The sequence below is a fragment of the Canis lupus genome, chromosome 21 (genome assembly GCF_048164855.1).
Source record: "Canis lupus baileyi chromosome 21, mCanLup2.hap1, whole genome shotgun sequence".
NCBI classification, from domain to species: Eukaryota; Metazoa; Chordata; class Mammalia; order Carnivora; family Canidae; genus Canis; species Canis lupus.
In genome coordinates, this window is record NC_132858.1 from 22,109,280 (window position 1) to 22,135,585 (window position 26,306).

Consider the following 26,306-nt stretch of genomic DNA (forward strand, 5'->3'; position numbering starts at 1 on the left):
TTAGAGGGGTCACAGACTCAGAGAACAATCTATAACTGCTTTCCAAGAGAACTTTCTGCATTCTGATGGAAATGTTCTGTGCAGTGCAGTTGCCACCAGCTACATGTGGCTACCGAACACTTGAAATGTGACTAGTGTGACCTAGGAACCAAATTTTAAATTTTGATTAGTTTTGGTTAATTTAAATTTAAATAGCCACATGTGGCTAATAGCCAGTGTGTTGGACAGCACAGATTTATGAAGTACTGCATTCATGTTTTTTTTATTGTAATTCACCGTGAGAAGCACGTTTTATATTGTACTGCGGCACAGATGTACAACATGTGCCTGAGCAAACTGCCCGCCCCACATCAGAATTTCACCAAACAATATTTAGGCTGACTATAAGCAGTGCATACTGGTTATTTCTATTTCATTCTATTCTGTTTCGTTTTTTAAAATGCTAGTGGTGACTTGATACATTGATTTTGTGACTCAGGGGTGGGTTATGAACTCCAGGTTTAAGAACATTGCCATACATTATCTGGGCTGCCACCTCCAGCCATTCCTTCTACCTTTTATCTCTGGTCTCTGCATCTGTCCTCCTTGCAAGGTCTTTGCACAGGCTGTTCCCTCTGCCTGGTGTGCTTTTCCCTGTGTAATCTGCTGACTACATTTCTCACATCCTCAGATTTCTGCTCTAATGCTCACCAGGGATCTCCTCCAGTAACTACCCTACTGGGGTGCCCTAGGGAGCTCCTCACCCCTCTCATCCTGGGTTGCTTTTTTCTGTCGTAATATTTATCACCTGACCTTGAGATCATTTATTTATTGTCTGCCTTCCTAGCTGGAATATCAGCTCCATGAAGGCAGGGACTGTTTTGCTGGCTGGTATGTCTCAGCATCCAAAATAAGTTTTTAATAAATATTTGTTAAATCATGGAACAGACAAGGCCCCATGACCTTAGTGAGATTTTTTTGTTGTTGTTATGGCTGTATATGCTGAGAATCTTTCATTCATCCTTGTGGAGATACCGAGTTCATCCCAGTGGCCTGGCTTGTGCCCTGGGCTCAGGGGATAGATATACTAGGGGAGAAAGTAGACACATTTTTGTCCTTTTGGAAATTATAATTGGCATCTGGGACTCTGCTGTGTATGGGTCCAGGATTGTTATGCTGGAGGTTGTCTGAATATGCACTAGACAATTAGAGGAGTCAGGGAGAGATTTTGTATTTTCTAAAAGCAAAAGAGGCCCTTTGTAGAGCCACTGAGTGATGGGGACAGCACTGCAGGGAGGTCTAGAAGATAACCACAGAATTTGGTGGGGAGCACTGAGGTACTGTTGAGGGCACCCCATCTTAGCTGACGTCCTAGATTCTGTGAGCATCTAAGACTAGAATTCAGGTCTCATCTTCCATTCCAGAAGCTCCCCATGCATCTCTTTATGATTTTCTCCTACATTTTCCTCTCAGCATAGAAATAAAGATGGTCGACCTAAAATAAAAAAGATTATTGCTTCAGTGCTGAGTGGCAAGCTTTATGAGAGCCGAGTAATGGGGTTGGTGGATAGCTATCTAATTATAATCATACCTTGAAATTTTTATTAGCCAGTCTTTATGCTTGATGGTTTCTGCTTACACTACGGATATGTTAGTGGTTCCTGAGTCCATTTTGAAGGCACAGATTGTTTCTATTCTTGGTGTATTTTCCCTCATCTTTCCTTACAGTCAGATTTATTATTCCTTAGACTTTTCCCCTGTCCTTCATTAGAGAGTCATCAGGGTGGTGCTCTTTTTTTTTTTCTCCTTTGTTGAGTGTACACAGTAAATATAATTTGTTGAATGGATTTCTTTTTTTCAACAGGAAATCTTCAAAGAGAGCCTATTACAGTATTAAGCCTCCGTGTAATAAACAGTGGAGCCAGTCCAATAAGTCCAAAACATCTGAGCAATCTCTTTATATTGTACACTCGAGCTTTTAGACACATAAATTTTACAGTACATCATCTGACACTATTTGTGATAAATATTCCCCAGTGATTAAATCATCATTTTATGGTCTTATGCCCAGAAAGAGCATCCACAAAGCTACTCCCTACTCATCGAGCTCACGTGTTAAGAGTCCTAGTTTGTATATCAGAAATCTTTTATTAATTTTGATTGAACTGTTCTAAAGAGGTCATGTGGATTTTCACAAAACAATGTTATGTAAGAAGTTTTTTTTTTTTTTTTTATTAAGGGAGGAACAGAGAGAGTTCCTCTGAACTCTCTGGTGGGGAAACTGCCTGGTGGGGAAAACCAGGAAAGGGACCCTGAAGTTAAAAGAGAAGCTGTGTCTTGATGGTCGTGGTCAATAAATATTTACAGTGAAGTCCTGAGCTGCAACTCTGCAGTTTTGTTAGCATAAACGTTTCATAACCACAGAATACTTGATGAGCTTGTGGGGCAGGCGACTGGTGCAGCGTCTGGAGCAGAATGAAATTGCACTTGCGCTAGTTAGGGACGTGTGTCTGCAGGCATCACGTTTTTTTGTTTTTTGTTTTTTTAACTGAGTTAATGCAGTGGTCCCAGCTGGGATTTTGACTGTTCTCCACTGATGGAGCTCATGGGAGGGTGACAAGGGACCCTCTAGCCCTGAGGAATGATTGTTGATTTACAGCCTCAAATGAAGCTAAAGCTGATAGTTTATGTTTTAAATAATGCATAGTTAGCTCTGCAAACAAATGAGCCAGATCCTTCCTCCTGCCAGAGTTCCCCTGGAGTAGGGTGGAGGTGCTTGGGGAAGCGCATTAACTCCTTTCTCTCCCTCCCAGAAAGCCCCTCTTCTCAGGCAGGGTATGGTACCAATAGATGTTTGGACTCAGGGGCTGATGAGGAGGAAAGGGAAGGCACAGGGAGTGTGTGGGGAGAGTGGACAGAGGGGCTGGAATACTATGGGGGTGGGGATGAGGAGCAGATTGGAGAGGAAAAGCCCAGCTGGTGGGGAGATGGTGTCCTGCTATGGGGGCTTTCTAGAATTATGTAATTTCTTGCTGCTCCAGGTGTGTGCTGTGATCTGGTAACAATAGCATCACCTGGAGTTTGCTGGAAATGCAGAAGCCTGGGCCCCCACTCCAGCTTATGGATTCAGAATCTTCACTTGAACAAGAACTGCAGGTGATTCCTAAGCACATTGAAGTTTGAGAGGTCGACCAAGCACTTCCATTTTAATGCTTTTACAGACCCTTGGTCAAGCATTAAATGTTAGTGACTTATAAAGCAGATTAGCAAGCCATTCTGACCATGCTGGTTTGCAGCCCATTTCCCATGTTTTAGGGAAGAAAGGACAGAATAACAACAAAAAATGCGAGATTAGCCAGGAATGGAGTTAGTGGGAATTTTAATGCAATATTGGCCATTGCACACCATCGCCAGTATGAACTCAGAGCTGTGTTCTTCATACTTGAGCAGGCGTCATGGTTACCCAAGGGCTTGTTAAAATACTGACTATTGGATTCCACTCTAGAGTTTCTGATTCAGTATATTTTGCGACAGGGTTTGAGAATTTGTATTTCTGACAGGTTCCCAGGTGATGCTGCTGCTCATCTGGGAACCTGACCTTGACAACTGTAATTCTGATCATGGCAGTTGCGTGGCACTCATCTAAGTGTCATCCCTGCCCCATGAAGTCTGTGTTCTGGAGCCCAGCTTGGTCTCCTCTCCTGCCAGGTCTCTCACCATACCTCATCATTGCTGATTCTCCTAGTGCTATCCACAGTCCACCCATAGGTGCGGATTGTGAGTCCACGCTCCTGACCTTCTGAATCAGGAAACTTAGGAGTGGGACACAGGATGGTTCATAAGCCTCCCAGGGTGACTCTTAGATGCACATATGGTAAACAACCATTGTCCTCTGTGCTCCTTCCCAAATGCATTACATTCTTAGTTGCTAGGGTGTGTTTTGCCCTTTTCTTGGCCCTCTGCCACTTTGCGTGGGCCACCGCTGCACTGGGAATGCCCTTGCTAGGATTCTCCTGTTCTTGCAGGTGTTCCTCAGAAGCTGCATCCTCCTGTCGCCGCCCCCCTCTTACCCCAGACTGTGCTTGTCTTTTAAAATAAGCTCTTTCAAATGAGATGCCAGTCCTTATATTTCAGTAAATTGTAAGATGCCTTTTCATTCCTCTCGAAGCCCCCTCCTCTTTCTGAGTTGAATTTATAGTATACGGCACATGTGGCTGATAGTGAGGTGTATAGGTCAGTGGACACTGCCATGAAAAACAAGAAAAAGAGTAAGAAAAGCTTATGACTCCTCAAAGTTATTAAGTGTTAAAATCTCAATGGTGCGTGACACAAAACAGCACTGCCTCTAATGCTGTTAAGTATGTGATTATAGCCCCTATTGATTATAGGCTCCTGGATGGCTGAGACTGTCTTATATTCATCATATTGGTCCCCTAGGTACCTGGCTTATAGTCAATGTTCAATAAATATTAGTTGAATGATGTAAATGTGATTTATTTATCTGTGGGTTAAGTTGATAACATTCTTTTTTTCTGCTTTGGTAATTTATTACATGTGGAAATACATACCCTGCTTTGGGTGCTGATGAGAAGGGCAAGTAGAAGAGATTGAACCGGGAAAATTATGGTCTTCCTTCAGGCTTCTTAAAAAAATTATGTATTTATTTATTCATGAGAGACACTGAGAGAGAGGCAGAGATCGAGGCAGAGGGAGAAGCAGGCTCCCTGTGAGGAGCCTGATATGGGACTTGATCTCAGGACCCCAGGATCATGACCTGAGCCAAAGGCAGATGCTCAACCACTGAGCCACCCAGGTGCTCCCATTCAGGTTTTAAATGCAGTGTTCCCTAGAGCCAGCACTGTTTCTGCAGAATCCTGGATGTATGTGGGACTTAAGATTGGGAGTAGATAGGAGATGGGGCTAGGGGAAAGGCTGCCCTCCTGGACTCTTGTTCGAAGGGGATGGGGAAATCCTAAACGGTCCAGAGAGGTCCAGAGACCATGGGTCTCCAGTATCTCTATATCCCAGGCACTTAGAATAGAAATCAGGCTGAGAGTCAGTGCTTATTCAATGAATGAGTGAGTGAATGAATGAATGAATTAATTAATGAAATTGTGACTTTGAGTCCCCATCCAGGTGACCTCTTTATCTCTCATTTGCTTCATTTTTAGGGTAGGGGTGTTACTATGTACTCTAACTCATCTCAAGGAATTTTTGAGAGCCTAAGATGACTTAATTAATCTGAGAGCACTATGTAAAGTCTTACATACACGTTATTACTTAGATCATATGACAACTTTTTCTGTGTTTCTTACAGACAGCTCCTCTTCTTGGTTCTGAAGGCCTATTTACAAAAATCTGTTAATTAGAGGACTCTTGGTTCTCTTGGTTGGCTCATTCTCTGCTGATTTGCTCTGTATGTACAGCAAACAAAGTGCAGCTTTTGAAAGTGTGTATCAAGGGATCTTCCTGTTAATACTTGTTTCTCTGACAGTTCTATTTTATACTTGTTCTGTGGCTTTCTTTGGAGAAACTCTGGGCTTATAAGAATGATTTGTTGTGGCATTTCCTTTTGAGACATAAGCTTTGAAATGAGATAAATACATAGTAGAGAGATCTGGGTATAGTAGTAAGAGTGGGAGGAAGTTGACATTTGGACTTGGATCACCTGTGTTCAAGTCCTGACTCTGCCCTTCATTTGCAATATGTGTGATCTTGGGCATTTTTGGGGGGTAATATTTTATTATGGAGAATTTTAAAAATACACAAAATATGCAGAATACTATAATGAACCCCATTTACCTGTCAGTCAGCTTCAATGACTATTCACTGATGGCCAGTTTGTTTCAATGGCACCAGCATCTGCTTCTCCCCTAATATAAGTTTTAATAAAATGCAAGATGTCATATTCTTTCATTCATAGATCTTTCAAGGTTTATTATTTTTAGAGAGAGAGAGAGAAAGAGAGCGAGCACGTGCACTTGCCAGCAGGAGGAGGGGCAGAGGGAGGGGGAGCGAGAGGGGGAGAGAACCTCAAGCAGACTCCTTGCTGAACATGGAGCCCGATACACAGTTTGATCTCATGACTTTGAGGTCACGACCTGAGCCAAAATCAAGTTTCGAACGCTCAAAAACTGAGCCACCCAGGTGCCCTTCATTCGTAGATATTTCAATATGAATCTCTAAAAAGATAAGGTCTGTTGTTTGTTTGTTTGTTTAAAGAAGGCTCCATGCCCATCGTGTATCCCAGTGCTGGGCTTGAACTCATGATCCTGAGATCGAGACCTGGTGCTGAAGTGAAGAATCAGACATATAACCGACTAAACCACCAGGTGCCCTTTATTTTTTAAAATTTTATTATTTTTTTTCTTTTTCAAAGATTTTATTAAAGGTCTTTTCAGAGCAATCTCCAGATTCCAGTTCCAGCTGCCAAGGAGACCCTGTTCTACTGGGGGGCTGGCTGTGGCATGGCAGTGGCTCTGGCTTCGCACTTTTCTGTTCCCAGGCGGCAGTGGTGGGAAGTATCTCAACTTTGGGTTCTGGCAGCTCATATGGCCAGGCTGAGGCTTCTCAGGGCCAGTGTTACCGCTTGGGTCCCAGGGAAGCATGATCTGCACTTTGAGCCCAGCACACCCTGTCTGAGCAGCACGTGGTGCACAGAGGTGTCAACGTAGTGGTTAACACAGTCTCTGCTGTGAATCATCGAGTCATCCACAAACTTCGCGGATTTAGCCCTTTGTCCTTGGAGTTTCCCAGACACCATAGCCTCATAGCCTTTGGCCCCACTCTCCTGCACAGCAAGGCCTCCTAGAGGTTTCTAACACAGAGACTCGGCCTGGACAATAGCACACAGACCTCCTGTGGCCACCTTTTCAGCATGGGGCTCTACACACTGCCCCCAGGGAAGCCACACCTCTTCTGAACCACAGCAGTCTGTTCCCACATCCACCAGCCTTCTCACCAAGAACATTCTGTGTCCTGGTGGTCAAGATAATGATTTCTGGCTTGGTTGGTGTAACTCTGACCTCAACTCTGGAGTCACCATCTTCAGCCAGCTCCCGAGTGAGAAACTCATTCAGTTCAGCTCTGAAGATGCCATCAGCCACAAACTGCCTCTTCTTGGAAGTTTGCACCACCATCTTGCTGCCGAAAGGAAAGCAGATAAAGACTTTTTAAAAACAGAACTAAAATGTCATTATCACCTCTGAACAAATTAATGATTCTTAATATCGATAGAATCCAACGTTATAAATTTCATTTTTGCTTTTACAGTTTGTTTGAAATAGGATCCAGTAAGCCCCACATCTGCTATATGTCTTTTAATTATCTTTTAATCTATAGGTTCTCCCTCATTTCTCTTTTTCTCTCTTTAATGATAAAGAGAAAAGTGCAAGGGGAAAAACCCCTAGATTGCTTATGGAATTTATCAGTTTGCATTTTGCTGATCGTACCTTTGTGGCATATTTTCTGTATATTAGAGGCATGACCAGATTTAGGTTAGGGTTTTGGTTTTGAATCTTGGGCATGTTATTTGCTCTTTCTGACCTGTGTGAAATGGCGTGCATACTCCCATCCCATAGCTGTTGTGAAATTGAAAAAGAGAATATCCAGGGAAGGACCATGTCCACACCTTACAGAGAGTAGTTGTCATGATTGGATTATACTTTTTGTTGGCATTTGGGGGGCTGGGTCCTCAGGAAGCTATTTTCTTCCCACACTGTTCAGACTTAATATTATAGCAGGGGCTATGTCAGGAGGCTGAGCATCAGATGGTCTAGGCATCCTGCTCCACTCTGTTAGGCTTAGTTTTGAGAATAGGGATCATGTATGTGAAGAGCCTTGAAGGTAGTGCTCATCATGGGGTTGGTGATCTTTGTTATTGATACTTTTGATACCAAAGTTCTCATGTGAGACTTGGATACACTTAGGTTGTGAGGGGATTCTGGGTGTGCTGAGTCAGTGCTCATATTAAACATATTTAGGGGAAAAAGAACCTACAATATAATCAAAAGAAAGAATAAAAGTAAGAAAGAAAGAAATGAAAGTAAGTCCTTTGGGTGCTGAGTACAATGACATTTATTGGTGAACAGGTGCTGGACTGTGAGTAGAAACATCTACTTATTTCCATTCTGACCAGGAGAAAGGCTGGGATCCTATTTTACACTGTATCAAATATGATGTGGATGCAGAAACCCAGCAAACGCCACCTTAGCCAAAAGATGGGGGGTTGGGGTGAGTGACAGCACCAGGGAGAAGATATTTCAACTCTTTTGTGCTGTGCACCATGTTTTGATCCACCGAGAAGGGCAAAACATCCTATCTGGGGGATTCTTGCTCAAAGTGCACAATCTCACTCCATCATAAGGAAACATCAGATAAACCCAGATTGAGAGACAGTCTGCAAAAATACCTGACCGGTTCTCTTGGCAGATGTCAAGGCTGTGAAAGACAAGCACTGAGGACCCGTCACAGGTTGGCAGAGGCTAACAAGACTTGAGAACTAAATGCATTGTGGGATCCAGGCCTGGATCCTGCCTGAGAAAAGGAACATTAGAGGCAAAGCTGGCAGCATTCAAGCAAGGTCCGTCAAGTAGTTAATAGTCATTTATCAGAGTTATTTTCCTGGTTTTGGCAGTTGTATTATGGTTATGTAAGATGTTAACATTGGCGGAGGCTGGCTGAAGGGCACTGAACTCTCTGTACTGCTTCTGTGATTTTCTGTAAGTCTGAAATTACTTCAGAAGGTAAAAACATGATACTGGGATGCACGGCAGCTTTTGTGAAGTGTATTGTTTAATAGGAAGTGGACGGTCCTTCTTCTCGGCACGTTAACGTAGGAGCTCGAAACACCAAGCCACTCTTGAGCCAAAGGAGTCAAGATCTATCTTGAGCAGTGGAGCTCCTCGCCGTAAATTGAGAGGGAGTCGTGTTAACGTGGCAGGTTCTCCAGAGTCCATCCTAGTGCGCAGGTGGCTGGGCACCTCGGTTGACCGTGTTTTCATCTGGTTGATGTGGCACATGCGATGGGCTAACAGTAGTCACCTCCTTACACTGGATGCCTGTGATGTGCTCGAAACTAGAGTGCTGAGTGCTCGTCATCAATCCTTAAAACATCCTTGCAAGGCAGGCGACCGTTCCCCCATTTTATGACACGTCTCGAAGAGACTCATTTGCCCAAGATCACTCAGCTGGAGGGGGAATCTGAATCCAAAGCTCAGACTCTGATAGCTATGCCTTTCTGTCCTCCCAAGGGGTGCCCTTCTGGCCAGTGTGATGCCTGTGGGCCCCTGCTGGGCCTCCAGACTTGGTTCCTCCCTGACCCTTTGCGCTTACTCTGGATAGAAAAGAGGACTTAGGGGTACTGGTATTTTTCCATCCCCCTGTTATCTTTTTAAGCATTGACTAGAATTTTATGTAGGCTCTTTGGGGGCTATTAATAGGTTTCTCTAGCCAGATATCTTTGGGGGGAACTTAGATAGCTCTCCACCTTTCCCAGGCAACTGTATGCATTTGAAGAAAACCAAACAACTTGGCTGACTGGTCTCATTGGTTTATTACTACTGACCGTAAGTGGGCTGCTCAGGCTACCCCGCAGTGCTACCCTGTTGCCCTAGTCCAGTCCCCTACCCACTCTCTGGGATAACTGCTTCACACCTCCCCTCTTGTAACATCCCTGCATCTCCTGAGAAAAAAACTAGTCCAGCAGATAATTTCTGCAAGCCCCACTGCTGCCGTGACCAAGCTGCCTGGATCCTGTCTCCTCTCCTGTTCAGGACGAAGCATTTTTGACTCTTACGCATGAGATTGAGGACTTCCTGCCAGCAGTTCTCCCTCAGGTCCCCTCTCTCAGGTTGCAGACAGGTGTGTCCTCTGTCTTCCGTTTTAGAGAAGCCTCACGGGGACCACAAATCCCCCTTCAGCCGCTGCTCTGAACCTTTTCCCCTTTCCAACCAACCTCCTTGGAAGAGTCTTCTTTCAGACTGTCTTCAATTCCTTGCTTCCCTTTTTTACTCTTCTTAAAAATTGAGGTGAAATTCACTTATCATAAAATGAACCATTTTATTTATTTATTTTGAAGATTTTTATTTATTTATTAGAGAGAGCACAAGCAGGAGGAGTGGCAGGTAGAGGGAGAGGGAGAAACAGGCTCCCCACTGAGCAGGGAGCCTGATATGGGACTCGATCCCAGGACCCCAGGGATCATGACCTGAGCTGAAGGTAGATGCTTAACCAACTGTGCTACCCAGGTGCCCCAAAACTAACCGTTTTAATATGTTAAAACATAACAATTCAGTAACATGTAGTATATTCACAATGTTGTGCAACTACCGCCTCCATCTAGTTCCAGTGCCTTCTTGTCATTCCCAAAGTGTCCCCCACCCCTTGTTGATTACATACTCACCCTCTGTTCTTCCACTCCCCCAGCCTCCAGCAACCACCAGTCTGTTTTCTGTCTATTTTGTATATTTTATAAAATGGAGTCATACAATATGTTGACCTTCTTTCCCTAACATGTTTCCAAGGTTCATCCATGTTGTGGCATGTGTCAGAATTTCTGTACCTTTTTTTGCTTAGTAAGATCCTGTGGTATGTGTGTGGCACATTTTGTTTACCTATTTATTCATGGGTGGGACATTTGAGTTGTTTCTACCTCTTGGCTATTGTGAATAGTGCTGCTATGAACGTATACGTGCAAGTATTTATTTGAGTATCTGTTTTCTGTGCTTTGGGGCATATCCCTAGGAGTGGAATTGCTGGGTCAGGTGGTAGTTCTATGTTTTAGTTTTTGAATAGCTGCTGAACTGTTTGGTAGTTTAGGCCAAGTGGCTGGACCATTTTACATTTCTACCAATAATTTAAAGCATATCAATTTTCTTACATCTTTAATACTGGATATTTCCTGCCTTCCTTCCCATAGTCACCCTAGTAGATGTGAAGTAATATCTCATTATGGTTTTTTTTTCTCATATGGTTTTGATTTGCATTTCCCTAATGGCTAATGACATTAACATCTTTTCATGTGCTTGTTGGCCACTTTCTATAGAGAAAAGTCTATTCATATCCTTTGCCCATTTTTTCATTGGGTTGTTGTTAGTTTCCCATTCTCTCTCGAATCCGCTTTAATCAGGCTTTCATCCTTATCATCTCACTAAGTCACTCAGTCCTCACGTTATTGTCCTCATGGCAACATTTAAGGGAAGATCACTCCTTTCTTCCTGAGATGGTTCTTCTCAGTGTTCTCTGCTGGTACCTCCTTATCTTCATGACCTCTAAGCCTTAACCTTCCTCACAGCTCAACTTTCACGCCTCTTGTCTTTCTATCTCCACTTCCCTGGGTGATCCCAGCCTTCCCATGCAGTTGTACTACTGCATCTTCCTTCAGGCCAGAAATCTTGGAGTTGTCCTTGACCTCTCTCTTACCTCCTCTACCTGGCTTTACCTCCATAATATATCCAGATTCTGATCATGTCTTACAACCTCCACCGCGTTCACCCTGTTCCAAACCACCATCATTTGTCAGCTGGAATTTTGAAGTCCCCTACAAATTGGTCTCCTTGCTTCTCTCCCTCCCTCTGCCACCATCTAGACTGCATGAAACACAGCAGCCAGAGAGATCCTGTTAAATTGTGAGTCAGGTCTCATGTTATAGCTCTGCTCGGAAGCCTCCAATTGCATCTTGTTTTATTCCACATTTGAGGCAAAATCTTTATATGATTTAGCCCTGGCTTCCTCTTCCATCTTGTCTATCACTCCCCAGCGTGCTCATACCGCCCCAGCCAGTGCTGGCATCTTTGCTGGGCCTCAAACCTGCCTCAGGGCCTTTGCACACATGGCTTCCTCTGCCTGGAGTGCTCTTCCTCCTGAAAGCCACATGGCTTTCTCCCTTCCTGTCTTCACCCAAACGTCCTTTGGTCAGTGAAGTCTCTGTGGGTCACCTTATATAAAATAGCAACATCCTCCTTCCTCTTTTATTTTTATTTTTTAAAGATTTTGTTTATTTATTCTTGAAAGACACAGAGAGAGAGAGAGAGGCAGAGACACAGGCAGGGGGAGAAGCAGGCTCCATGCAGGGAGCCTGACATGGGACTCCATCCTGGGTCTCCAGGATCAGGCCCTGGGCTGAAGGTGGCGCTAAACCGTTGAGCCACCCAGGCTGCCCTCCTTCCTCTTTTAATCTCCTTCCTCTGCTTTATGTTTTCGCTTAGCACTTATTTATTGCTTGGTTTCCCCTATTAGAATATCAACTCCATGAAAGCAGGGATTTTGTTCTTTTGTTTACTACTTTAGCCTCATTGTTTACAACTATACCTTATATAAAAACATGGCTACTTTGTAATATGTAAATGCCCATTATAAATCTCTAAGACGAGGGTATTTTTGCAATACATTCCCTCACCTTTTTTTAAAAAAAACTTGTAGGGCCTGTTTTTCACAAAATGGGAAATGCTAGAACAGACTTTTATTTGTATTTTATTTATAAGTCATATTTAGGGTGGGTGATGGGGGTGGTGAATGTTATGTAACCGAAGTCTTTTTCCCTTGACTAATAAAGCATTTCAGCATGTAGGAAAAAATCTACATCCAAAAGGCCTGAACTTATCCTGAGGGTGTGCTTGGATACCTCATTAGGTAAGATCTGGCCACTTATTTCTTCTTTGATTTTGAAAAGTGATTTTACATTTGGGTATTTCTGCACATTTTCATGACTATAAGCAAAGTGTGATGTAGCTTGGAAGTAGTTTCTCCAAGAGCCTTGCCCTTTCTCTGCTTTTGTCTCAATTCCCCAGATGATCTCTGCTGTGCCCTTTGGGAGGTCAGCATCCTATATGGCCAGTTAGGGTGGGTCTGTCTTGTTCTAGGACCAGACTTAGTTTGATGTTGTCAGCAGCAGCTCTGAGAAGGCAGAGACTCTTTCTGTTTTGTTTACTAGACCCAAACACCTAGCACCGTGCTGTTCACATAAGAGGTGGCCAATTAGTATTTGTTGAATGAACCTTTGAAGTAGCACCAGGGAAACCTTCACTTGACCCTGCCTCATGTTGACTTCTAATTAGGGTTCAGCTTCAATGATTTCTTTGAAAATAGATGTGAATATGTTCTGAATGGAAACCAAAGTACTTTGCCTCCCATTTCCATGATCTCAGCTCACAAACAATAATATGGACATTCTTGGAAAGAGTCTTCAGTTAGTTTGAATAGTTTGTGGTTAAATAGATTTAAAAAAAAAAAAGATCCCATATGGGCATTTAATTTGAAAGTCACTATAATGTAGAATAAAGCAGCGTGTGTGATTGACATTCTCAGAAGAAAGTTGTTCTGATGAACTGTGTCATCTTTTGATTTTGAAAAGGGAGAAGGAAATGATGTCAGCCTGCAATGTAAATGGGGGTTTGATATTTTATTTCCTAGAAGTGGGCAAAAGATGAGCAGTATTATTTCCGAAAATTGGAAAAATAAAAGGTTACTTGGAAAAGCCCAAGATTTGTGAATTTCAGCCTGCTTTCTTAAGCACAGAATGATGTTCCTTTTCCTTTGAGCTTTTCCAGGGTGCACTCTCAAGTGCACAGCAAGAAGAATTGTGCTATATCTAGTTAATTAACTCCGAGTGCTAATGTCTGAAGATTAGTGTCTTAACTTGCTCTAATTAAGTTCAGCAGATTCAAAGCCTATCTGAATAGAGATAGGATGGACATTTGCTTTTGGAGGAGGCAGTAAAACTTCTTTAGGTGAGGAAGCAAATGGGGATGTAATTTAGACCCTGGCGTCAGGGTGGTTATTGTTGTTTTTTCGGTAATGTTTTCATAGATGTCACCATAGTTACAGTGTCTCTCTGAATCACACACATATTCCAGAAAGGAAAATGAAGAAACTTGTGGTTGCAGGTGAAGTGACCTAAATTTTCATAGTTCTGTACCTTTTTAAAAACCATTTTTGCTTCTACATATTTTATGGTTCTTTTAATTAGACTCAAGGACTGGGATGTTAAATGTCTAGTGGTCAAATATAATATTTATCGAGGTCTTATGATGTGCTAGTTTTGTCCAGAGTATTGTCTAATTTAAAATAAAGCATCTTAGAGGTCTTGTAGTCTGGGTTCTCTAGAGACGCAGAACCAATAGGATGCATATGTATCTATCTACCTTTACCTATACCTATCCTTATGCCTATACCTACTGATATCTAGAGATTTATGATAAGGAAATGGCTCATTTGCATATGGAGGCTGAAAAGTCCAGGACCTGCAGTCAGCAGGCTGTAGACCTGGGAGAGCTGATGGTTTAGGTCCAATGGGAGTCTGAGTTCGAAGGCAGAGGACTAGTGTCCAGCTCAGATGCAATCAGGCAGAGAGAGTGTAATCTTTTTCACTTAGCCTTTTATTTTATTCAAGCCTTCAACAGGGAGGATGAGGCCGACTCAGTTGGGGAGGGCAATCTTCTTTGTTCTGCCTAATGATTCAAGTGTTAAACTCATCCAGGAACACCCTCACAGACACAGTCAGAATAATGTTTAGTCAAATATCTGGGCACCCTGTGGCCCAGTCAAGTTGACACATAGAACTACCTGTCACGGGTAGGTACTGTTTTTATCCTGTGTAGAGATGAGGCCATGGATGTAGAGACTGGTTGGGTAACTTGTCCAATGTTATACAGCTGGTCACTCTTCATTGGTACAGCAAACTGCCTTTCAGGGGAGGCGACTGAGATGGGGGAGAGAGGGCGGGAGGGGAGGGAAGTGGAGTCCATTGTTGTGCCTCCATGTAGCCAAACAGGTAGAGGCAGAACTGGGGTTGGAACCCAGGTCACCTGACACCTGGCTTACTTAGCTCCCTGGAGTCCTTCAGCTCCAGCGTGGGGTATCCTCTGCATCATGGGCATTTTACTTATGAAAAGAATAAGGTTAGCTTTCAGTTCGACACCTGGATTGTTGACTCAAGCACTCTGTGCAGTAATTCTAGCTGTCTCACCTTATCAGCATTGTAATTTGTGTCCATAGTATTCCAGGGCTCGAGATTCTCAGATGAGTTGGCCTGCATGCATGAGTCTAGTAATTGTTTTAATAACACTACCTTCATTTCTGAAGCACTTCAAACTTTTTAGAGCACTCTCCTCTATACACATTATTTTAAAAATGGATTAGCTTGACTAAGTGGATTTACTCTGGGGTGCTGGTCTTTTGTGGATGTGAATGGAAGAAAGACTTTTACCCCCTCTTAGCCAAGATTAAAAAAGAATAAATGAGTTAAGAGATGATGGAAGAGCAAAGCCTATTTATTGAAGCAGCATGATCACTGGGATGCAGCGCTGAAGGAGAGTGAAGACCGGGAGGTATGGAGTCATGGCAACTGTGGGCGTTGAAGCCAGGTAGCTCTGAGTTTGAATTGTGATTCTGCTACTTACCAAAGAGAAATACCACATTACTTCTCTGAACCTTTCCTCCTTTATAAAATGAGAATTATATTTTGTACCTCACAGGATGGTTGTGAAGATGAGAAGAGCTTGTCCAATGCATGCCACATAGTAAGCCCTGGAGAAATAAGAACTCCTACAAATACCCCCCACCTCGTACAGTAAGGCCTGCCTTTACCAGCCTTGACTGCTTGTCCTAAAGACCTTCACCCTGCCTGCCGTTTTCTACCCAGCTCCCACACTTATAGTGACCAGATCTCACTATATTACAGAGCATCTGTCCTCTACCTTCCACGTATATGCCCAGACGGGATAAAGGGGCCTCTTTCCTGGTCCTGCTTTGCATCATGGATTCCTTGTCTGAACGCGGCCTGTCTGGCTGGCCTACTGCCACCTGCTTACCTCTCTTTATTTATTTTTAAGATTTTATTTATTCATTCACGAGAGACAGAGAGAGAGGCAGAGACACAGGCAGAGGGAGAAGTAGACTCCCTGTGGGGAGCCTGATGTGGGACTCGATCCCAGGACCCCAGGACCATGACCTGAGCCAAAGGCAGATGCTCAACCACTGAGCCACCCAGGTGCCCTTGCATACCCCTCTTTAGCTTTGTCCAGGCCACTCTCCCCTGTGCTGCCCTTGTCCCTGATTTTACAAGGACAAATTTAAATTTTGGTGTTTACCCTGAAGACTTTGATTTCATTTGCATGTAGAATTTTCTTATATTGGCTACCTCTTGGTATCCAATAGTGAAGATCTTTTTTCCTTTCTTGTTGGTGTTTTTTTTTTTTTTTTTTTGGACAGAGATTTGGTTCACATGGATCATTTTGGAAGGAGCTATATTATTTATTATTTTAAGAGCGATAGAAGAAATTGGTTTGTTGAATCAAATTGCTAGTCATTTCTGGAGGGAAAATCAGTTAGGCTGTTGGTTCACCAATTCCATTGGCTTTACTATGCTGACTGGCAACAGTCAAGCTGGCCACCAGTTTAGGCACAGATTTAAGATTTTTATCCCAGCTTATCTTATCTCCTTATCCTTATTGTATCTGGGTTTAATTCCAGAAACATTACTCAGAGACCCAGGCACATGTGTCACTGTCACTCATTACTATGCTCTAGCTCCTGAAAGCACCATTTTCTGAGGTGAGAAATGTTCTTCTGTAGACTTTTTCTCTTTCAGCATCTCTGTGATCAAAGTGCAGGGATTTGAAGATCTTTTAAGACGTAACCTTGGGGCTCTTTGAAATGCTGATTCTTACTTTGCATAGGCCCATCGGATCCATCAGATGCTGGTAACTGGTCATTCCTGGACATGTTCTGTCAGTGATTTAGAGCTGCTTAAAAAAAAAAAAAATCTTCACGCTCCTTCTCTCTGAACTGGCTACCTTTCTGAGTTTTCCAGTTTCTCTCCATACTCTCTGAAATGGATCCTATCCTAAGAAGGAAAATCATGATTTAGTTTATAGGCCTGGATAATCCAAATCATCATGTGTCATTCATCTGTGAGATAGCAAATCCCAGAAAGCAGGTGGAAATTATTGAACAAGAGAGGGCCTAATAATAATCTCATAGTTTGGTGAATACACATTCCTTTGAAAATTTAAATTTTGGTGTTTACCCTGAAGACTTTGATTTCATTTGCATGTAGAATTTTCTTATATTATGGAGAATTTTTGCACGAAAATGAAAGGGTAAGTCATATCCAACATTTCTTAATTGGGCAATTCATGGTTAGTTATGCCCAGATTATCCCTTTTGTGAAAAATAAGCCCAAGCTAGCCTCTTCTTTCTAGCTAGCAGAGTTTGGACAAGTCTCAAACTCAACAGGTAGACTCATAGAGAGATTTGCCCAATGATAAGCCTTTACATTTAACTGCTTAAATATGCCTTCTGACATTTCAGATCTTCCTTCTGAATCAATTGCCTTCTTTCTGAATATGATTGACCCTTGAAGAACATGATTTTGAACTGGCAACTCTACTTACATGCAAGTTTTCTTCGATAAATATAGTACTAATAAATGTGTTTTCTCTTCCTTGTGTGTGTGGTTTTTTTTTAGTATGCTTGTTTTTATTTTTTTATTTAAGATTTTATTTACTTATTAGCGAGGGTATGCGTGAGGGGTGGGGGAGAAGCAGGCTACCCTCTGGGGAGGGGCTTGGGGCTCCATTCCAGGACCCTGAGATCTTGACCTGAGCCAAAGGCAGGTGCTTTACTAACTGAGCCAGCCAGGTGCCCCTCTTCCTTATGATCTTCTTCTTCTTTTTTAGCAAGATTTATTTATTTATTCATGAGAGACAGAGAGAGAGAGAGAGAGAGAGGCAGAGACATAGGCAGAGGGAAAAACAGGCTCCTCACAGGGAGCCCGATGTGGGACTTGATCCCAGGTCCTGGGATCATGACCTGAGCTGAAGGCAGGCACCCAACCACTGAGCCACCCAGGTGTCCCCCTTATGATCTTCTTAATAACATTTTCTTTAGCTTACTATATTGTAAGAATTCAGTATGTAATACATATAAGATAAAAAAAAAGTGTGAATTGACTATGTTATTGTGAGGCTTTGGCTCTTCAGTAGTTAAATTTTGGGAAAGTCAAGTTATACACAGATTTTTGACTATGTGGAGGGTCAGCATCCCTAAAACTCCCATGTTGTTCAAGGGTTAACTATACATTCTTTTAAAATTCCTTTAGTGAGAATGTGTTAGTGATGACCTCTGTCCATTTTTGTTTGCCTGAAAATGTCTTTACCTCACCCTTGTTTTGAGAGATGGTTTTGCTTATCCTAGATTGACAGTTATTTTCTCTCTGCTCTTTGAAGATGTCACTTTACTTTGATTCTTGATGCGGAGAAGTCAGCTCAGTCTTTGCCAGTGATCTGTCTTGCCTCGGAGTGCTGTTACTCTCTTCTCTGTGATTTTGGCTTTTTCAATTTCACTAAGTATTGACATTTTTGATGTCTGGATTTTGATTTCTTTTTACTTATTCTGCTTGGGATTTGTTGTATGTCTTCAATCTGAGAATTCATGTCTTTAATTAATTAAATGAATTGTTAGCCCTTATTTTTTTGAATATTACTTCTACCTCAATCACCTTATTTTTCTCCTTTCTGGAAATCTGAGTAGACATATGTTAAACCTGTTCACTTTGTCCTTCATATTACTTACCTTTTATGGTGTATTTTAACAATTTTTCTGTGCCGCATTCTGGGTAATTTCCTTAAATCTATCTTAAGGTTAATACATTCTGTCTTTGGCTGTGTCTACTATGCTACTTACCTGTTTTTTTGGTTTTCATTATCATATTTTCTATTTCAGAAATTCTATTTGGCTCTTTTTAAAAACTTCTTACTTGATTGTCATCATCATATCTTTAATCACCTCTATTATTTATACATGTTAAACGTAATTATTTTATATTCGGTATCTGATCACTGCAGTATCTTCAATTTTCTGATAACTCTCACTCGTAGTGACTTGCTTAGTCTTATTTTTAGTGATTTAAAGAAAATTGTGAGTGCATGTTCCTTGGAACTTTTTCTATGGAAATGATTAGAGCCCTGTGTTTGAAGTGTCTTTCTCCAGAGAGAAAGGATTTGCATTTGTTCCAGCCATGGGGTAATGACAACCAAGGGCTACTTTAATCACATTTTCAGCTCAGTAGTGGTTATTATTCTTCCAAGCCACACACTGGTAGCATGAATTCTGGCCCTACCCCTATATGAGTGTGGGCTTTTGGTGAGAGATTCTTAGGAGATGCTTTTTTTCTGCCTCACCGAGGCCAGGATAGATAATAAGTCTCCTTCTAAAGGATAGGGTTTTTTCCCTGTCTCATTCTCTGAGGTTGTTTCCACTTGAGCAGTATGGCATTTTGGAAAGGGGTACTGGATCTGGTCTGTCACCATGAAGCTTTGTCCTCAGGTCCACAAACCAAAGCACTTTGTAAAAACCCAGGCTCCTGGGTCAGCTGATGTCCTTGGGCAAATGCTAGCTTTGCATTACACTGTAAAATTATGCTTTCTTCTCGTTTCTGGCTTCCAGCCTTTCCCTTTATTGCAACCTCAACCATGTTTTAAATCAGATTTTTAAAGAAATATATTTTATCCCTTTCTGTAAGTGATTTGTATTAGAAGAGGCCTCTTCACCCATCTCATTGTGGAAACAAAGCTGTTACGCAGTATTTTAGATGTTTCCAACATAGTAGTGAATGAGCAAGACGGTAAGGTAACCGTTTCTCACAGAGCTTACATTTCAGTGGGAGTAGAGCAAGAAAAAAAAACCTAAGGTAATTTCAGATAGTGGTGAATACTATCATCTTTTAAAATACTCACAGTGACCCATGCAAGGGACTTGATCCTGTATGTCTTTATACATTTGTATATTTTAATCCTTCCATCACTGTGTTTAAGATGAATCTACCCACTATTAGGTGAATGAAACCACCTCATTATTAAGTAGTTGATTAATTCAGTGGTGTGGACAACATGGTAGAGAAGTTTGAATTTGGGCTCAGAGTTAGCATCCACACCTGCCTACAACAGGTGTCCTTATGTGATTTGTTAAGATATGTGTGAGATTGAAAATGACTAAGTGACAAGGGAGAGCAATCATATAAGGCATGAATACAACTCTCTTCTACAATTAAACTGCATTTAAAAGCCATATTATTATTATTCACAGAGTATTTTGCTTCATTTTTATCAGTGATATATATAAGAAAGGTCAAAGCATAACAAATATTAATATCTTCAAGTGTTCAACAAATCCATACCTTTTAAAATTGGAAGCATGGAGAGAAAAGAAAAGCTGAAAATGTTTTTTTTTTCCTTAAAGAAATAATTGACACATCTGATAATAAATTGATGCAGGAGGTTCTGATCGTCCAGTGGTTTGTTTTGGAGTCAAGTGCTATTTGAGAGAAAGCCGTTTTCCTAAGAAATGTCTTAAAATATCAAATCAAGCTTGGTTTATTGAGCCTCTTTTACCTGATTTAGAAACAGCGCCTGCTAATGAAATATGTCAGGAAATTTTCAGAGGTGTGAACAGTGAATGGGTAAGATGCTGCATTTCTTAAAGTAGTTGATTTTACTTGACACCCTCCAATTGATTCAAATTCACTAATAGAGAATCTCACCCTTTTTTGGTGCCACGGGCCCCTTTGACAGTCTAATAAAGTTTATAGATCTTTCTCAGAATGATGGTTTTAATACTTAAAATCCATAGAATTGAAACAGAAGCCAAATACATTGAAATGCAGCTTTATTCACAGACCCCAAAGAGTATATAAGACCCCCTAGACTGTTAACCTTTATGACATATTTAAATTACATCTCTATTCATGATGAGAAAAAAATCATTTATGATATGACTGATTTTCTCAATTTCTTAAAACAGGAAATAGAGCTGGTACCAGCTATAGAGAGAAACTAAGTCATTGGTCTTACCACATATATGTGGATAATGCATTTCTGCTGTGGTAATAACATGGTATCTAGGAAGGGAACCTTTAAGTTCTTAGTTTTGTACCCATGGGGTTTTTAGTAAAATATGGAATTAGACAAGATCAGTGCTTACTGGGGTTATTGGCCTTATATGTTAAAGATGACCTCACAAGGGCAGCCCAGGTGGCTCAGTGGTTGAATGTCTGCCTTCGGCCCAGGGCATGATCCTGGAGACCCAGGATCAAGTCCCACGTCGGGCTCCCTGCATGGAGCCTGCTTCTCCCTCTGCCTGTGTCTCTGCCTCTCTCTCTTTGTCTCTCATGAATAAATAAATAAAATTAAAAAAAAAGATGACCTCACAAAATAAAAAGAAGGGAAGAGAAACACGATCAGTTTATCTTAGAAAGCTGTGATTTATTTATTAACAGCCACAATAGAATGAAATACTATTTATTGTTCTTTAAGTGTGAAAGAAAACACTGCCCTGCGTCTAATCGTTGGAGGCAATCTAATTAAACATCCTTAGAGAATTGATTCATTATGTTATATTCATATAATAATATCCTATGCAGCCATTATAAAGGGTAGAGATATATGTGCTCTTATAGAATGAACTCTAAGATATGTCATTACATGGGAAAGGAAAGATATAGATGAGTCCACTGTACATTCTCACTTGTAAAAATGTGTCTATTAATAAAACCAGTGATATTTCTGGAAAGAGGCACCAGTAATTGGTAACAATGATTTTCTCTGGGTAGGGGAACTTGAGGTCTGGAGGCTGATGAAGAGACTGACTTCTCATTGTATATCCATTTGTATTGTTTGAACGTACAGGTGTTAGTGGTTTTAACTAATTCATTAAAAAATGAATTGCCCTTGCTTCTAGCAGTATTGATGCTAAAATGAAGTTGAAGCTTATAAAGAATATTTATTAGTCATGCCTGTCAAATAAGATATTTCACTAAGTAATACACTACTTTGTACACCAAGAAGAAATTCTCAGCACTTAGGATTGCTCCAATGAGAGTTCAGGGTGTGGATGGCGGGGCCCCATGTCCTCTAAGTGTCCTCCTGGGATCTGGTGTCTTTCTTACATGCACACACACGGCTTTGCAGCTGTCTGTGTTCTCTCCTCCTACTCTCCTTGGTCTGTGAACTCCTGGGGGTATGTGTCTCACACGGTGCCTGGCACAGAGTAGACCCACAATAAATGGTGGAAGAATGAGTCACTCTTGATCCTGCCAGGAGCGAAGTCTGGAGATGCAGAGAGAAGCACTGGGCCCCGAATCCCCCTGCAGCAGAGCAGGTGGTGTAGCCAGACCCTGAGTCCTGGTGGTTCTCAGCTGGGTTGGGGGCAGACAAAAGGGTGGAGGTGATGGAAAGAAACCTAAGAGGACTGTGTCTGATGAGGGCACCATTCCTCGGTATTCCTGGTTTTGTCCCCAAACCTCTGCTATGGGGGTGGTTGCTGGTGGAGGAGACAATGCCAGCAGAACAGTGGGGGCCGTAGGTGGGAGAGAATCAGGGAGAAATTGGGTAGCAGCAGTTGTTCAGTGAAATTTCACAGTGGCTTTCAAGAATGAAATTCAATTTATATTTAGAATTTGATTTTAATCCAGAAGGAACACACGAGCTGGTTAATATCAAGACTCTGTAAGAAATAATTTGTGTCAGTTATTGAAAGGATTTGTAATCGAGCATGAATGGGATGTCTGGTCACGCTCATTCATTTGTTTCCTTCGTAGTTATTATTGAGGCCTTGTGTCCCACGAGGGACTCAGATGAATAAGATAGGTCCTCTTCCCTATGTAGCTGATCACCAGAAATTAATTGAGCACAATGATTAAGAGTAATATCTTGAATTCAGGTTCTTGGGTTCAAATCCTGGTTCTATTCCTTGCCACCTATGTGACCTTGAACTAGTTGTTTGATTTCTTTGGGTTTCAGTTTTCTCATTGCTAATATGGGGATTGAAGTACCTGTTTCATAAAATGAAATAAGATAATGGATGTAAAGTGCCTAGGCAGTGCCTCCCATAATTAGGATTCAACAAATGTCAGGTTTTTTTGTTTTGCTTTGTTTTTTGTTTTTTTTGTGTGTGTGTTTTAAAAAAACATTCATTGATCCATTGAATACTTTTGGAACTCCTGCTTTGAGTGAGGCATTGCCATAGGTGCTAAACGGGGGCATAATTCCTCTCTTCAAAGGACTCGGCTATTAGCTAGTGTATTCTTTCTTCCTTTGTAACAAATTACCCAATATTTAGTGGCTTGAAACCCTGATAGACATGACTTACGTCTCATAGTTTCTGTGGATGAGGAATTCAGGATCAGCTTTGTTGGTTCTGATCAGGATCTCTCATGAACTTACAGCCAAACTATTTGCCAGAACTGCAGTCATCTGAAGGCTTGGCTGGGGCTGGAAGATGCATTTCTAAGGTGTCTCACTCATAGGCCTGGCAAGTTGGTTCTGCTCCACATGGGGATCTCCATGAGTGTTCTCACAATATGGTATCTGGCTTGCCCCAGAGCTAGTGATCCAAGAGGCCAAACCAGATATGGCAATCCCTTTTATGACCTAGCCTCAGAAACCAAACACCATCTCCTCTGCTATATCCTATCTGTCTCCTAGCCCTGATTCAACACGGGAGGAGACCATACTCCTTAGGTAGCAGGAGGTGGGATCCTTATGGACAGCCTTGGAGGCTGGCAAGGACCGCTGGGGAGAAATGCGTGTAATCACAGGCAAGTGCTGTGACGTGGATATACCTCGGGGAGCTTTGTGTGGCAGCACAGTCTTGTCAGGGAAGGAAGAGGCAAACTTGAGCTTGGTCATGAAGGGAAAGAACTTTGGCTTGGCGAGTGAGGAAAGGAGTGTCTTAGGCAGACACTGCTTGAGAAAGGAAAGACATAGAGGCCAGAATAAGCGTAGGATACCCTGGGAGTTTGAAGCAGAGTCTCTGGTAGAGTTGGGACAAGAATGTGGTGATGATGTCAGTACTGACCTAACTTTATGAGAATGATGTGATGGAAGTCATGACAGATTGTGACAATTGCACTTGCATGCACAAATGAAAGGGAATTATTTCACACTCTTTAAGGGTTTATTTTCTGAAATACCTTTGTGGTACTAACAGTGCCCCTGAAGGCATCTGTTCGTCCATTCGTACATTGGCCCATCTGTCCATCCATCCATCCGTCCGTCCATCCATCCATCCCTCTGACTAATCAATATTTATTAATTACATTTGGACTATACAATAAATAGCTTCTTAAGAAGATGACCAGCACACTTTCTGTTTTGTAGACACAAACACACACATGCACAATTTTAGTGTATTCCTCTTTGCGTTTTCTTTGTAGCACTAGTCACTACTTGGCATTATATTTTATGCTTCTTGCTTGTGTTCATCTGTAGAATATAAACCTCAAGAATATAGACTCCAGAAATGTTGCCTTTTTTACATCGTTATACTCCCAGAGCCTAGAATAATGCCTGGCACATATTGGGAACTTAGTAAAGATGTGGTTGAATAAGAGTGATGTGAGGTGGTAGAAGTATGTAGAAGATGCTGTGGGAACTTGGGAGGAAATGTCCAGGTCTTCCTGAGGTGGGGAAAGGAGGTGGTTGGAGAAGGCTTTGCGGAGTCTTTACTGCATGAGCCAAGGTTGCCACATGAATGAGCTGAGCATTCAGGACAAGAGATCTTGTAAGCAAAGGAATGGAGACATATGCGAGCATGACCACAGTTCTAGATGATGCTTGTCTCTCTACGTAGTTTATGAAACTAAAAGTATAATTACAAGATAAGAAAAGCATCTTCCAGCAGTCACTTTTATGTAATAATTCATTTTTAAAAACTGTATTGGAGGAAGCATCCCTTGCAGATATCTCTGAACTTCAAACCCCACTGGTTGATAAATGTTCTTGTGCTACGGCTATATATGAAACACGAATGCCAGAGTTACACGTCCTTCCCATTACTGAGCTTTGTCCTCGATTTGTATGCATTTATCTTTTAAAGATATTTCCCTGCTGCACTGGCAATACATTTTAGTTTTCCCTATGGACTTGAAATGACATGTGGTTTTTGGCATCTCTGTTGACTTGAAGGCATTTTTATGTTACGTTGGTATTAGATAGAGCCATAGTTCAGGATATTATATGGTGAAGGAGGTTACAGGTCTGTGATAAGGGAGGGTTGAGTCCCATCCTGTTTATACAACTGCGCTCTAGGATAAGCTTGAGGTCTTTTTAGGTTATTATGTTCCCAGTCCTCTTTTTCAGTGTGGGAATGTTGGCACACTTGAAGGTTCTTTTGTGTGGCCCTCAACATGTCTCTGGTCTGTGAATTTAAGGAAAAAAAGATAAAACCTTCATAGATTTCCAGATACTGCATTTATGAAATCATCCTCAATGGCAGCCATGTTCAGATAATCTGGAGGTATTAACACCTTTGAAAAACAGTTTGAAAGAAGCCACTTGGCTTCAAGAATTTTCCTTGGTCCCCCCTTTTTTTTTCTTAGTAACTCATTTGGATTTTTTTTTAAATCCACCTCTACTCATGTTTACCATAAATGTTCAGTACTAAAGAACAAGCTTTTGTATATTAGAGAAGCAATTAATTTTGGTTTTACTAAAACATAATTTAAATTTGATCTTAATTTGGAATAAAAAGGTAACAGTAATTGTCTTGGGGAGTGGGATTATGGATATTTTGTCTTCCTTCTATTTTTCATTTCCCCTCCAAAGTGTCAGTAATGAACATGTATTATTATTTTGCAGTGGGTTTAGTTGCAAGTGGGTTTAGTTCTTAGTTGCACCAAGAAACTTACTGGAAAATTTGCTTTTCAACATTTGTCCAATATGTGATATCTAGGCATTCTTTTTTGCAAAATAAATCCTCACTCTTTTTCCTCTTCAGAGCTCACTTTTCAATGTCAGTAATGGTGGATTGAGTGATGGCTTCAAATGGCAGAGGAGGATTCTCATTTATTAACTCAAAATTGCCTGGAGAAGATTAGTGGGGCAAGGTAGAGCCAAGCAAGTGAGGCAACTTGGGTTGTCTGAGGCTGAGTCAGGCTGCTAAAGAGGAACCAGTTATTCCCACCCCATAACTCTCAGTTCCTATCAAGAAGATCCAGTAACAGCCATTTTTCTGCTACCAAGTCCAGTTTTGCCTGGGCAGTGTCTTCCAATATGCCCTTTTCTGATTCTTTTATGATGTTGTCTCCTGACTGTCCCCTCTGACCATGGTTGCAGACCCACAGGCAAATCTGGGGAGCCCTTGGTCCTGGCCTCTAAATCTACCCCATTTTCTTTCAGCCTCCTAATCCCCATTAGTTCTTCACAGCCCACACACACCCTACCTAGGCCAGTGTACCCACTGCCTCATGCAGTACACTCCTGCTGGTAGTAATAAAACAAAATAGTTTTTAAAAACATATACGTACAGACAGATAGATAGACACACGTATA

General features: G+C 41.7%; 1 protein-coding gene and 1 pseudogene across 7 annotated transcripts in view; one reads left to right on the plus strand and one right to left on the minus strand.

Moving 5' to 3' along the window:
* Positions 1 to 26,306, plus strand: part of KIAA1549L (KIAA1549 like) — a 267,032-nt gene that overhangs the window by 39,035 nt on the left and 201,691 nt on the right. The window lies entirely within an intron of this gene.
* On the minus strand, positions 4,084 to 7,118 carry LOC140613567 (small ribosomal subunit protein uS3-like; annotated as a pseudogene).